The following is a 13,068-nucleotide window of genomic DNA, read 5'->3' on the forward strand; positions in this document are numbered from 1 at the left end:
CTGGGACTCCTCTTGGGTGTCCTGCTGTTGCCCTGTGTTGTGGAGACCCTGCAGCTTTGGGTCTGCAAAACCAGTCACTTCACATGCTCCAGCAGATCATAGATGGGGTGGATGTTGGGATGGATCAACTCATAACCCTGGTTCTGGGTACTTGCAGATTTTGTCAGTCCACCAGCTCTCTCTTGTCTCCATCACCAGGGTGGGCTCTCCAGCATCACCCTGGCTAGTTCACCCCTTTCAGCCATGAGCAAGGGACAGGGCCATTTCTCCCACTTTCACATCCTCAGAGTCGGTTCTCCTACGCCTACACCTTCAGGGCCAGCTCTACCGTGTTGGCCAGGCATGGTGTCGAGACCACTCTCCTGAGTGTTGCAGCTAGTGGGGGGCAGGAGCAGCTCCCCACTCTTATGACCTCAGGGTCAGTTCTCCCACCTGCCTCAGGTATTGGTGTGTGGGGGGGAGTGTCTCCCTTGCCCATGCGGCCATATGGCAGATGAGGTGTGGGGCCAGGTCTCCCATGTTCACGGTCTTGGGGAGGTTCACTTGCTCTCCAGTCAATGGGGTCAGCTCTACTGTGCTGCCCAGGTGAACCTCAAGTATTATTTGCCAGGCACTATCCATACCTGTTTTAGAGACCAGGGCCTCCCTCTGGCCTAGAGCTTGGCAAGTAGACAAGGCTTATTGGTCTGTAAGCTCCATGGATCCACTTGTCTCTGCCTCTCTGGTCCTGGGATTACAAGTGTGCACCACTATGCCTGGCTTTCTTACTTGGATTCTGGAGATTGAATTTAGGTCCTCGTGTGTGCAAGCCAAACACTTTACCAACTGGGCCATCTACAGCTCCCTGGCTTCTTTTCAATGGTACGCTCTCTCCAACAACTGCACCTCTTTTGGTTACACATGCTCTTTTTCTGGAAATGCTGTATGCTTTTCCAAATCCTGTTCTGTTTTCTAATCTCAATTCTCACTGCAGATCTGGCTAAAGCCAGCCAGCCACACACATGCCATTGCCTGAATGCTTTGCTAACTTATTGTCTTCTATCAGAGAAACTAGTCTATCCCACAAAGCCTAAGGACATGGACAAAATGCAGATAATTTCTTTGCCAGAGCATAACATGAATGGTTTCTAGTCTAGTCCCCAACATAGTCCTCACTTGTACCTGGAACCTCATAAGCACAGCCTTTACTATTTATATCCCTGATAGCATGCTGGTCTCCTTGAGTTCCCACCAGAATTTCTCGTTAAGCTCCACTGACAAAAATATTCTAGGCTTTCCCCACACCTGCTCCCTGAAACTTTCCCAAACTCTCTCATAATAATGCCAATGTCTTCTGAACCACATCATTAAGCTCCATTTCTCATTATCAATAGTCTGTTAGTCAGTGTGATGGTTTGAATGAGAATGGTCCCATAGGCTGAATACTTGGTTCACAGTTGGTGGGACCATTTGGGAAGGATTAAGAGGTGTTGTCTTATTGGGGGAGGTGTGTCACCAAGGGCAAGCTTTGAGGTTTCAAAAGCTCAGCCATTCCCAATTAGCTCTCTCTGTCTGGTGCTTGTGGATCAAGATATTTGCCTACCTGCTGTCATATTCTCAGTCATGATGGTCATGGACTGCCCCTCTGAATATATTCTTTCTTCTATAAATTGCTTTGGTCTTTATCACAGCAATAGAAAAATAACCAAGACCTTTCTGCTGCTGACAAAACACTTGAGATAAACAACTTAAAAGACAGAAATTTTTCTTTTGCTCATGGTTTGGGCCTGTCATGAGGCCAAACAACACTACTGAGAGTTCATGGGAACACAACTACTCAGATCATGACAGGCAGGAAGACTGAGAATGAGGATCACAGGTCCCTGTACTCACTTTAGGGGAAAGTCCCCAGAGACCTTGCTTCCTTCTACAATGCCCATCTAATGAAGGGTGCATCTCTTTCAAGTAGCACCATCGGCTGGGGACCAAGCCTTCAATACAGGGCATGTCTAAGTTCCAAACCATAAAGAGAAAAAACTACCCATTTAGTAGTCCCTTCTCAATCTCCCTTTCTCCGTCCCTGGAAAACTCTGCGCGGTTGTGGGATCCGTGGGCCTGGACAGGACTGGAGAAAACTCCAGCTACATTAGTCTGTTTCCTATCTCTATGGATTTGCCTATTCTGGATGTTCCACACAAACAGAACCAAACCCAGTAGAGTCTTTAGTGACTGGCATGCGTTTAAGGTTCATCTACGTTGTACCATGTAACAGAACGTCATCCTAGTCCATTGCATGAACAAACCAAAATTTGCTTATCTGTCACCCATCAACCGACAGTTCAGTCGCTTCCCCTCCTCTTTTTAACGTGCTGCTGGCTGGGAACATCTGCGTCTAAGTGTAGACACTCTCTTGAACATCTCTCTAGGAGAGAATTGCTGGGTATCCATTGATTTTGTAGGGAGTCACATGACCTTGTTTACACACTGAGCTAGGGAGCCTGGGGAGGTGCTGGGAGCGAGGAAGGCTTATTTCCTTCAGCGTCTCTCACTCTGATTGGCAGGATCCAATCCCTCACTCTAACCTCGCTTCACCGGGACACTTGCTGGCCCAAGGAGCGGATCCGCAGTGTGGAGCTGGGCCCCTCCGCCTGACTCGTTTAGGGTCTCCTCTGGTCGGGGATGGTCTCTTCACACAGACTCCTTCACTGCTCCTCCCGCAGTCCAGGGCTCAAAACCAACCCAGCTGAGGAAGATGAGCAGCAACCAGCGCTCAGCTACAGAACGACCAGCACGGGTTTATGCTCTGCCCTGAGCTTCCGCGCAAGCGCGGCTTCCCAACCCCCAGCGAGGAGGCGGGGAGTGGGCGGGGCCGGCGCCTCCTAGGCCAATCGAAAGCGAGCGCCCCCGCCCTCGGCGCTGTGGACCGAGCTTGACCCCGGTCGCGGACTGGGGGGGGCGTGGCCGCGGAGGGGGCGTGGTTGCGGGCTGGAGGCGGGTCCTGGGGCTGTCAGTCGGCGCCCGCAGCCGCTGCTGCTCGCACGCCGGGCCTCCGGAGCCGCCTCAGCCCAGCACAGGTAAGGCCGCCGCGCTGCAGCGCCATCGCGTCCCTGGGGACCGCTGTCCGCGTCCTCCGGTCATGTCAGCGCCGCGCCGCCCAGGGGGCGGGTCCACGGCCTCCCCTCCCCCACGGCGCCCCTCCGACCCTGCCTGCCCGCACGGTTGCGGGGATGCGGGATGGGGGGGGGCTTCGGTCTCACACCTGTCCCCACGTTGCGCTGGCGGGCAGTTGCCAGAGACCCGGCGCAACCCCGGGCCGGGAAAGTTTGTTGACATCCGAGCGTCGCGGGGAGCCGGCGGCTGAGCCGCGGGGATGCGCCTCGGGCAGCGCGGCCGTGGCCTAGGTGGCCCGTGTGGCTCGGGTCCAGAAGTCCTGCTGAGAGCCGCGCGGGGTCCGAGGCTGCTGCGGGGCGCGGGTCTCCGCGGTAGCTCAGCTCTCAGCGCTCTGCCCCCCTCCTTGTAACGTAGCGTTGCCATTTAGACGCGGTGGGCGAATTTACTTAGCTTTCCCCTAACACCTCATGTTTGTGAGGTGCCTTGCCAGGCCTGATTAGTTAATTAACGAGGTGGGAAAAGCAAAATAGACCCTGATACGAATGGCCAGTGCCTTCAGCAACTCCTTGAAATCCACTTAGAGCTACTGGCGTTGAGAGATGTTTTTGGCCGTGGACAGCCCCAGCGTCTTCTGGTTGCTCCAGAGGGCTTAGGTACTCAGTGCAAGGCTGTCCCTATGTGTGGAGGCTCTAAGGTCTAAGGAAGGTTCTCTAGTTTTCTAAACATAAACAGAGGAGGAAATGGACGCCGAGGACGCAGGTAAGGGGAAAACAGAGGTTCAAGTAAGTTTGGCTTCGTGTCTGCTACCAGGTTACCCTTCCTGAGCAGAAAACCTCTGCTCTTTCTCTTGCCTCTCCGTTTTCCCAGGAGGGCTGTATCCACATGGGTAGGCACGACTGGTTCCCCTTTTAGTCTGAAGACCTCTTGTTACCTGTAGTCTTATAGACCCGCCTAGGGACATCCTCTCAAAAAGGCTTAATTAGCACTTTCATCTGCCCATTAAGCAGTGGACCTTGAAATCCTTTGTAATCAGGCGCTGTTGTAGTGCCGAATCTTTAATAATACCTAATTCATTTTAATAGTGTTTCTATAATAACCTTTCTATTAGTATGCCAGCCTTGCAACACCAGGACTTTGTGTTAGAAGCAGCAATTTACTAGAAATATTGTCACAGCAAAAACTCTCTAACAGATTTGCAACCCACGTTACTTAGATAATTACTGCTAGGGGGCATAAGTTCTTTTTCTTTGTAATATTTGGTGCAGTAGGTGTTACAGTGGTTTTGATCTCTGAGGTCTTTCTGAGGCTGTTTGCCCCAGCAGAAATGGTGTCAGCCACTATGAAACTTGATTTTTTTTTGGACAAAAGTCACGAAGTTCCATGTTCCATACTGGTATCTTTTTCGACAAGACTCTGAGCTAATAGCATTTGGCTTTGTGTTGCCGACCTATGTCAAAACAAAGATTAAAAAAATATATTTAGAGGGGTATATTAAAGCTGCAATGATGTTTATAGCATATTTTATTAGTAAAAAAATAGCTGGTGCTGTTCTGAGTGCTTTACAGGTGTTTTATGTAATCCCCATGATTTCCCTACTAAGACAGTTCAACTAGCACCCCACATTTCAGACAAGGAGTCTGAGGCCCAGTTGTTTAACTCAGGTCGGACAATGAAACAACAGATTCTAACATTGGTAGCCTGAGTTCGGAGTTGAAGACCTTAATGAGTGCGTGGTCCTGCCTCTCCAGACTCCTCTTTTCCATGGGTATTGACTTCTACTGGCTGTTCACACAGTGTTACATTCTGGACCACAGGGAGGAGATGGGTGCGCCACAGTGTCATACAAGCACTGTGGTGGGAGCTCTTATGCCACTGCCTACTTTGCTACCAGAATTCTGTGATTTTGATGACAAAACATCATCTTCCTTCCCTCCATCTCTTCACCAATGGGATAGCAGTCAAGGAAGCAGATGAACCAGCTGTCTTTAACCCTGGGAGCTGGAGAGATGAGTTGGTGCACATAGACCTGAGTGTCCTCTTCCGTAGGCATAGCAGAAGACCCAGTAGAAATGACTAATATGTATGTGTGTGAGAGACGAGAACTGGAAGGCTATACAGTGGATGAGAGGCTTCACCTTGTTCAAGCATTGTTAATTTTTAAAAATTACATTTATTTATTTATTTATTGGGGGGGGGTCAAGATTCTCTCCTTCTACCTACCATATGGGTCCGAGGCATTGAACACAGGCCATCAGGCTCAGTGGCCTACATTGTTACTTGTGTAATAACAACAGCAACCAGAAGGGGGGTAAAGCCAGAAGAGAGGTAATTCTATAGAATTGGCATAACATGTGTAGTACTGTGTAAGGGGCATCTGTGAGGAGCCCTTGGCATTGGCATCTTTTGCAGGAGTCAAATGATGGCAGGACCTAAACTGCAGACCCATGGGTCCCAGAATTATGGTATGTAGGCTTGGGAAGATGTGTTAAAAGTTGTTTAAGGGGCTGAGGAGATGGCTTAGTGGGTAAAGTATTTGCTGGGCAAACAAGAAGACCTGAGTTTGGACGCCCAGCACTTACATAAAAACAGGATGTGTGGCATGAGTGCTGGAGTGCAGACAGGTGGATCCTCGGGCTTCCTGGCCAGGGTTGGGAGTGTAGCTTAGTGACAGAGGGCTTGCCTAGCATGCATGAGGTACCAAGCTCAATTTCCAGTGCCATGAGAGAGAGAGAGAGAGAGAGAGAGAGAGAGAGAGAGAGAGAGAGAGAGAGAGAGAGATAGCGTGATGTCTAGATCTATATCTGTCTGTCTATCTGACCATGTCCAGTGATAGGATGGGAAATTGTGGTTTGTGCTCTTGAAAGACAATCTGTTGTCTGTGCAAAAGAAAAGGGGATCAGAGGAGGGATGCTAATCCAGGGAGACATTAGAAAGCCAAGGCTAGAATTCAGGATGAGGTGATCTAGGCTGAGACAGGCGGTGGCATAGGACGGATCCAGGAAGAAATAGACCCCAGATGAGAATTCATGCACAAGGCAACTGCCTGCCATAACATCAGACAGTCGGATCTCCTAGGAATACAAGAGGATAGAGGCTTGCCAGAGCCGCTCGTGGAGTTGACAAGTCCAAGAAGCCATTTTGCCTGTGTATCCCCAAAGCTACATGGATGGAATGAGGCTAATGAAAAGTCTCTACAGAAAATAGGTTTTCTTTCTTCACATGAAGGGAGGGTACCATTTAGCTTGAGTGGGAAACTCCCTCTGTGCAGTGAAGAAACCTTGGTATCCCCCGTGGGGGCTGCTGTCTCGGATGCTGGCTGGCTGTTGTACTTCTTGGCTAAGCCAAGTGTTGACTGGTTATGCTAGCCTCTGGAGTGTGGAGGTGGCAGAGGGTAGGCCCTGAACCAGAGCACTGGTCTCATTCCTAGTTTAATGATGGAGGAAGTAGGCGTGAAGAGTCTGGGGTGTAAAAGGCTATCATTTTGATGTTATTGCCCAGAGAAGGAGTCAGGGTTTTGAAGTGGAACCATTAGAACACATTGGTGATTCTCTGATTTGGTTGGAGAATGTTCTTATGGGGGACTCTGTCCTCCAGCGACCCTCTTAAACCTGTGCTGGAGAGACGGTGTGCGTCATGGGGTGTGCTGGGAAAGCCGCTGGGGAGCTTGTCTTTCCAGCTGAAACTCAGATTGTGTGGTGCTCTGAGAGGCTGGGTGAGATGTTTGGATGACCACACTGACTGGAAAACAGGATAATGTGGGGGAGCAAATGAGATTTGCACAGGAAACCGCAAAGACAGAGAGGATACAGTTGGCAATGCTGAGTTCACTTTTCCCTTGGAACTTTACATATTTCTGGCTTAGAATGCAGCATTTTAAAAATCTTCTTATTTATAAATTCATAGGTTGAAATATATTGTCTAATTATGTGGGAGCAAACTGTATAAATCTCCCTTTCTCTCCCCTGCTCCCACACTCTCTTTCTCTCTCTCCTTCCTCTCTCTCTCTGCTCAAAGACTTTGGTCTTTTTTTTTTTTTTTCTGAGACAGGGTTTCTCTTTGTAGTTTTAGTGCCTGTTCTGGTCTCACTCTGTAGACCAGGCTGGCCTTGAACTCACAGAGATCTACCTGGCTCTGCCTCCCGAGTGCTGGGATTAAAGGTGTGTGCCACCGCCACCCAGCTGGTCTTGCTTTTTTACTCTCTGTTAGGCTGATGTTTCTCAACAACTTCTGATTTTGCCCCCTCCCCACCCACCCATTTGGCAATACCCAGAGACATGGTTGGTCGTTACAGCTAGGGATGGTCTATATGCATCTTGGAAGTTAGTGGGTAGAGACCAGAGATGCTGCTCAACATTCTAGGACACACAGCATCATGTTTTTTTCCCACCACAAAGAACCACACAGCCCAACATGTCATAGTCTTAAAGGTAGAGAACTTCATGATATGTGATTATGCAAATTCTCATCAGGAGCAGGTTGAGGTTAAGGGAAGAGGAAGGGGAAGAAAACAAAGTGTTCTTTTCTGTCCCTGGGGCGTTACATCTGACATCCAGAAGGAGACCCAGCTAAGCGAGCTGCTGTCTACCACCAGGGAGCTCTCTCAATAGCTTGATTGCTCAACTCGGTAGTTTGGAACAGGAAGTGGAGGCCCTTGTAGTGGTGAGAGGCTGGAAAGATGATTTGTGGAGGCAGACGGGTTTATATGCTGAGAAGGGCAGCTGGGTCCTACCAGAATGATCTTTTAAAGTTCTAGGGAATTTTTCAAAGGTTGTCTTGTTGAGGACATTGAGTGTGGTGCTTAGAAGATCCAATCTCTGCTCTGGCAGTGCATGATCTTCTAGAAGGCTATGGAGCTGAAGGCCCATGCACTTTCCGGATTGTCCCGAGAAGACAGCCAACAGCATTATTTTGTTTCAGGTTGTGTTTGTCCCCTCACCACTTCCTTTTCACATTCCTTTTTAATTACAGAAAATGTGAAACATGTAAAGAAATTGAGAATAGTGTAAATCCTATCTATATATTGTTTATCCTCAGTGATTGTCACTTTCTGGCTAATTGTGACCTCTATACCATCTCTGACTGCCCGCCCCCCACTTTCCTGGTGTTGGGGATCAAACCATAGGCCTCACACATACTCTCCATTAAGCCACATCCTTAGACTATTTACTCCCCCCTTTAAACGTAGACACAGAGTAAAAAGCTGCTCGTCCCCTGCTTGGGCAGTCAAGGAGATAAATAGTTTTAGATTCTTCAGTCTCCCCAGAGGAAACCCAGTGATGGACACGCCACAGTTAGAGGAGCCACCAGAGCCTGCCTGCAATAGGCATAGCTAGGTAAATTAGTGTGGGGTGTGGGGTGGAGCTTAGCTCTTCTTGGTGGGTGAGTACAAGCTGTCGGAGACAGTTCATTTCTTTTGAAACCCCTGGCTAGAGAAGCTTACCTGGAATGCTCTCCTGGCAGAATCCCACATAAGGATCTAGCCACAGAGGCTTGTGTTTCTAGAGACAGCATAGATATGGTCTCCTTCCTGTTTCACTCTAGGTATGCATGAGTGGAGAGTGCTGAGTGGTCAGGATAGCCTCTGGCTCCCATCTGATGGCTGGCTTCCCCTGGAGCAGCTCCTCTCTAGAGGCTTAAGCTAGAGAGGCAGGCACGTCATAGTCTGAGAGGACCTTTGTGGCAGTCGCTCCATCCCTGCATCTGGCAGCAGAGGATGGCCTCCTTCTGCAGCCTCGGTAGCTTACCACGCACAGTGACAGCCAGTCCTGCAATTCACTTTGCAGCCAAGCTTGCTTTTCCCAGCAGCGATCCCTAACCTGCAGAGCCATTGGTTTAGGCCATCACGGCCTGGGCATGCCTTTACCTGACCCAATGTTGTGTTGTAATCTACATGTATAAATGGCTTCAAGAGTTGAGAGAGTTCTTGAATAATCATTTAATTAATGTCTATGAATTTTAATTAGCATGGGTTTCTACATACCTTGACCTCCTAGACCAAGTTCATGAGCTGTATTGGCATGGAGACCTGGGTCCCTGCAGAGCTGTGTTTCTCATTCATACTCTGTTTACTGAATGCATTTACCCTCTCCTTATTCCGCAGAGGGTCCAGGTGGCATTAGCTTGCCGTGAACACTCTGTGTAGTGTGGTTGTTAGCTTTTCATGTCTTTTTGGGGAAAGTGGCTCGTTGTCTGCTTAGTTTTTAGTGTCTAGTCTGTGCCAGGGTCACATGCCAACCTCACTACTTACACTGACTCTATCCTTTAGATGTCTTCTAGGAGGGAATCAGCATTCCCATTTTATAGATGGGCAAACCAAGGAGGGTTTGAGAAGGCTCAGAGGGTAGCACTGGATGCTTTGACTATAAAGCCCAGGTGATTTCCACTCAGCCCATCTCTCTGTCACAGCTCAAGTTGACGGGAGACTGACAGGTTGCTGGGGGAGATGGAGGCAAGTGCTATGAAGGGAGACTGAGAGTTATGGTTACTGAAGTAGTGAAATCTTTACATTGAGACCCCTGGGAAACATTGATTTGAGTGTGGTAAATTACCTGTGTCCTATTTTAGAGCTGACTATATAGAACAGAGGTTGCATGGGGGTATCCCTGAGTCAGGTTCTACCTGCAGGTGTGTTTTATTTAGTGGATATAGTTTTTCTTAACTATAAAATTGGATTAGTTGTTATCACATAAAATGTGAAAGTGGGAGCCTTTGGCCTTTCTCGGAGCACCAGGCCCAAAATCCTTTATAGCATCACTTAGTGGCTGCTGTCTTTGGGTGTATCGAGGTCTCCCAAGTGGTGTTATTTTCCATTGGGCCCTCTTCACTTATTTAGACTACGTGCCAGGACTCTCAAGGTGTCTGAGGGAGGCCACCCTGACGGAAGTGAGGCACTCTCTCCGCCAGGGGCAGCGATCTATTAGAGGCTTGTTTTGTACTTGAGTGGGAGTGTAGACTGCAGAGATGGCACCTGACCTCAGCAGCACTTGATCTGAGAGAGTCCAGGAAAGTTGTATTTGTTGAGGTAGAGAGTCTATCCTGACATGAAAAGCTTTCTCCCATTGCTTGCAACACCGAGAACTGAGGATACGTATAGTTTGAGGAAGAAACCCTCTTGGGTATAATTTGGTCCAGAGAACAAAAGAGAGGCTGCATAAAGAGTGACAGAGACAAGCCACGAAGTTTGTAGGAAGTACTGTGTTTGTGGTAGAGGGAAGAGGAGAGCCTTGGGGCTCTGAAGCAGCTCGTTTGGAAGTGTCCTGGGCATTCACGTGCCAGGAGGGACCTCATCCTACCACCATGGCTGGGTGGGAGAACAACTCGTTCAGTAACAATGAAGAACACAAATAGGCAACGTGCATTTCTGACAGAGGTAGGCTGGGCTGTTTGAATCAAAGCTCCAATGAAAACATTAAAATGCTGCATGCATCATTAAAATAAAAAAATTAAAAAAATTTTTTTTGAAGAGAACACCAGCAAGCCGGGAAGATGAAAAAGAGCAGCTAGGCCGAAGCCCATGGTAGAGTGGGGACCTAGGAAGTTGGGTGTGTATGAGCACACTCTTGTTACTTTTGCCCTCAGAACTATGTAGATCTGCACACAGACTTTGGTTTTGCCAGTCCTGATGGATAATGGACTCAGGAGTTAAAGGACATGGCTTGCCCAAGGTTGAGAGACTCACTCAGATACCAGCTGCATTTGAGTGGAACTCCTGAGGACAAAGGTGAACCAGGAGCTGAAACCATGTCGCCCCATTCCCTAGGGACAGATGAGAAGATTGCCTTGATAATGAGCAGAGCAATGGAGAGACAAGAAGGTACCTTGGGGTCACTGGGCAGCTTTTCCCCAGACTTCAAGGTGGTTTTAACTTCTCCAACTGGATAGAAGCCTAGATACCTGGAAGACTGAATGGTCAATGTCCTCTCAAGGAAGATAGCTTTTCTTCTTCTTCTTCTTCTTCTTCTTCTTCTTCTTCTTCTTCTTCTTCTTCTTCTTCTTCTTCTTCTTCTTCTTCTTCTTCTTCTTCTTCTTCTTTTCTCCTTCTCCTCCTCCTCCTCCTCCTCCTCCTCCTCCTCCTCCTCCTCCTTCTCCTCCTCCTCCTTCTTTAACTTTCTGGGGTTACTGAGCTATATAATCAGAAGTAATATGACATACAAAAATCTCATACATAATGAGAGGATAAGAAAAAGCAGATCCACAGCTTCTTTATGTCTTATAAATATATAGAGAAAGAATAACTTGGACTTACGTTTTGCCTTCAGCAAATGGGGAGCAGTTGAAAGTGACTTGGAATCAAGAAATAGGCCAAAGCATTGAAAAGAGTTCTCTGAAGAAGAAATACAAATGGCCAAGGAATACTTTTTAAAATGTTTTAACATCTGTAGGCATCGGTTAAATGTAAATTAATACGACTTTGAATTTCCTTCTCAACCCAGTTAGAATGGTTGCCATCAAGCAAATGTATCAGCAAATGTTGGTGAGGATGTGGGAGAAAGGGGAACCCTTACTGTCTGTGAGAGTGTGAATCAGTGGTTCTCAAACTGTGGGTTGCAACCCCTGGGGAGGGTGTCAAATGACCTTTTCACAGGAGTCACCTAAGACCATTGGAAAACAGATATTTCTATTATGATTCATAACAGTAGCAAAATTACAGTTATAAAGTAGCAATGAAATACTTTTATGGTTGGGTGTCACCACACCATGAGGAGCTGTATTGAAGAATTGCAGCATTAGGAAGGTTGCGAACCTCTGGTGTTAATGATGTAGCCACTATGGAAACTTGTATGGAGGCTCTTTAAAAAAATCTGAAAATAAAACTACCATATGACCCAGCTATGCCATTCTTGGGATACACACAAAGGACTCTGTGTCCTATCATAGGATGCCTACTCAGGCATGTTTATTGCTGCTCTATTCACAATAATAGAATTAATGTTTACATACATGGAGCCTACAACACAGTGGAGCGATATCTGCAACTTAAATAGTTGACAAGGTAGAAATCTGTGTGCAGAGAAGACACTTTCAAGAAAGATGGGAACATTTCCCACCATGGCACTGAAGGCAACCTTACTGAGACTCCAGACACAGATGCTAAGGGTTTTTAAAGGGGCTAAATATGTGGGCTAGTGTTGATGTAGATGAACAATGAAGTGGAAAAAAGAAATTTTATACTTTACAGCCTAAACTCTGTAGACTTGTAAATGAGTGAAAAACAGCAGGGAAGGGCCTTAGGATGCAGCAGGTTCTGAGAGGACTGAATAGAAATAGGGGACACAGGTGTGTCACCACAGAGGGATTTCTGGTTTACCCAGGAGATGGTGACAAATAGGAAGCATTATGGACTGTTTGAAAATACTTTTTGTGTAGCATACACACGAGCACAGGGTCGCACTTCAAAACGTCATTGGAAAACTGTCAGGGACAGATTTGATGGGATGTTCAAGGAGGGTAACTTCATGGATAGGAGGAGAAAGAGGAAGAAAGCATTCCAGGTGAGGCGCAAGGAGTAAGTATGGTTTGTAGGAGAGGAAGGTGTTAGGTATCCAGGCAGTATGGCCAGAGTGAGGGGAGACAGATTAGTAGAATCTTTAAGGATAAACATGAAGGTCAGGAGAGATGGCTCCATGGTTAAGAGTGCATACTGCTCTTTCAGAGGACCCAAGTTTGCCTCCCAGTACCCATAGTGGAGGTGGAGCTTGCAGCTGCCTATAACTCCAGCTCCAGGGAGTCTTACACCCTCATGTAGTCTCCACAGGCATGCACTCATGTGCACAAGCCCCCACATAGTCATATACATATGCACATATTTAAAAATAAGTATTTTTTGCCGGGCGGTGGTGGCACACGCCTTTAATCCCAGCACTTGGGAGGCAGAGCCAGGTGGATCTCTGTGAGTTCGAGGCCAGCCTGGGCTACCAAGTGAGTCCCAGGAAAGGCACAAAGCTACACAGAGAAACCCTGTCTCAAAAAACCAAATAT

General features: G+C 47.8%; 1 protein-coding gene across 1 annotated transcript in view; it reads left to right on the top strand.

Annotated features, from left to right (window-relative positions):
* The first annotated feature begins 2,996 nt into the window (after positions 1 to 2,996).
* Positions 2,997 to 13,068, top strand: part of Hivep3 (HIVEP zinc finger 3) — a 417,522-nt gene continuing 407,450 nt past the window's right edge. The window contains exon 1 of the mRNA XM_028886462.2: positions 2,997 to 3,053. The gene's annotated coding sequence lies outside the window, so the exon portion shown is untranslated. The remainder of the gene's footprint in view (positions 3,054 to 13,068) is intronic.

The sequence above is a fragment of the Peromyscus leucopus genome, chromosome 2, assembly GCF_004664715.2.
Source record: "Peromyscus leucopus breed LL Stock chromosome 2, UCI_PerLeu_2.1, whole genome shotgun sequence".
Taxonomy (NCBI): domain Eukaryota; kingdom Metazoa; phylum Chordata; class Mammalia; order Rodentia; family Cricetidae; genus Peromyscus; species Peromyscus leucopus.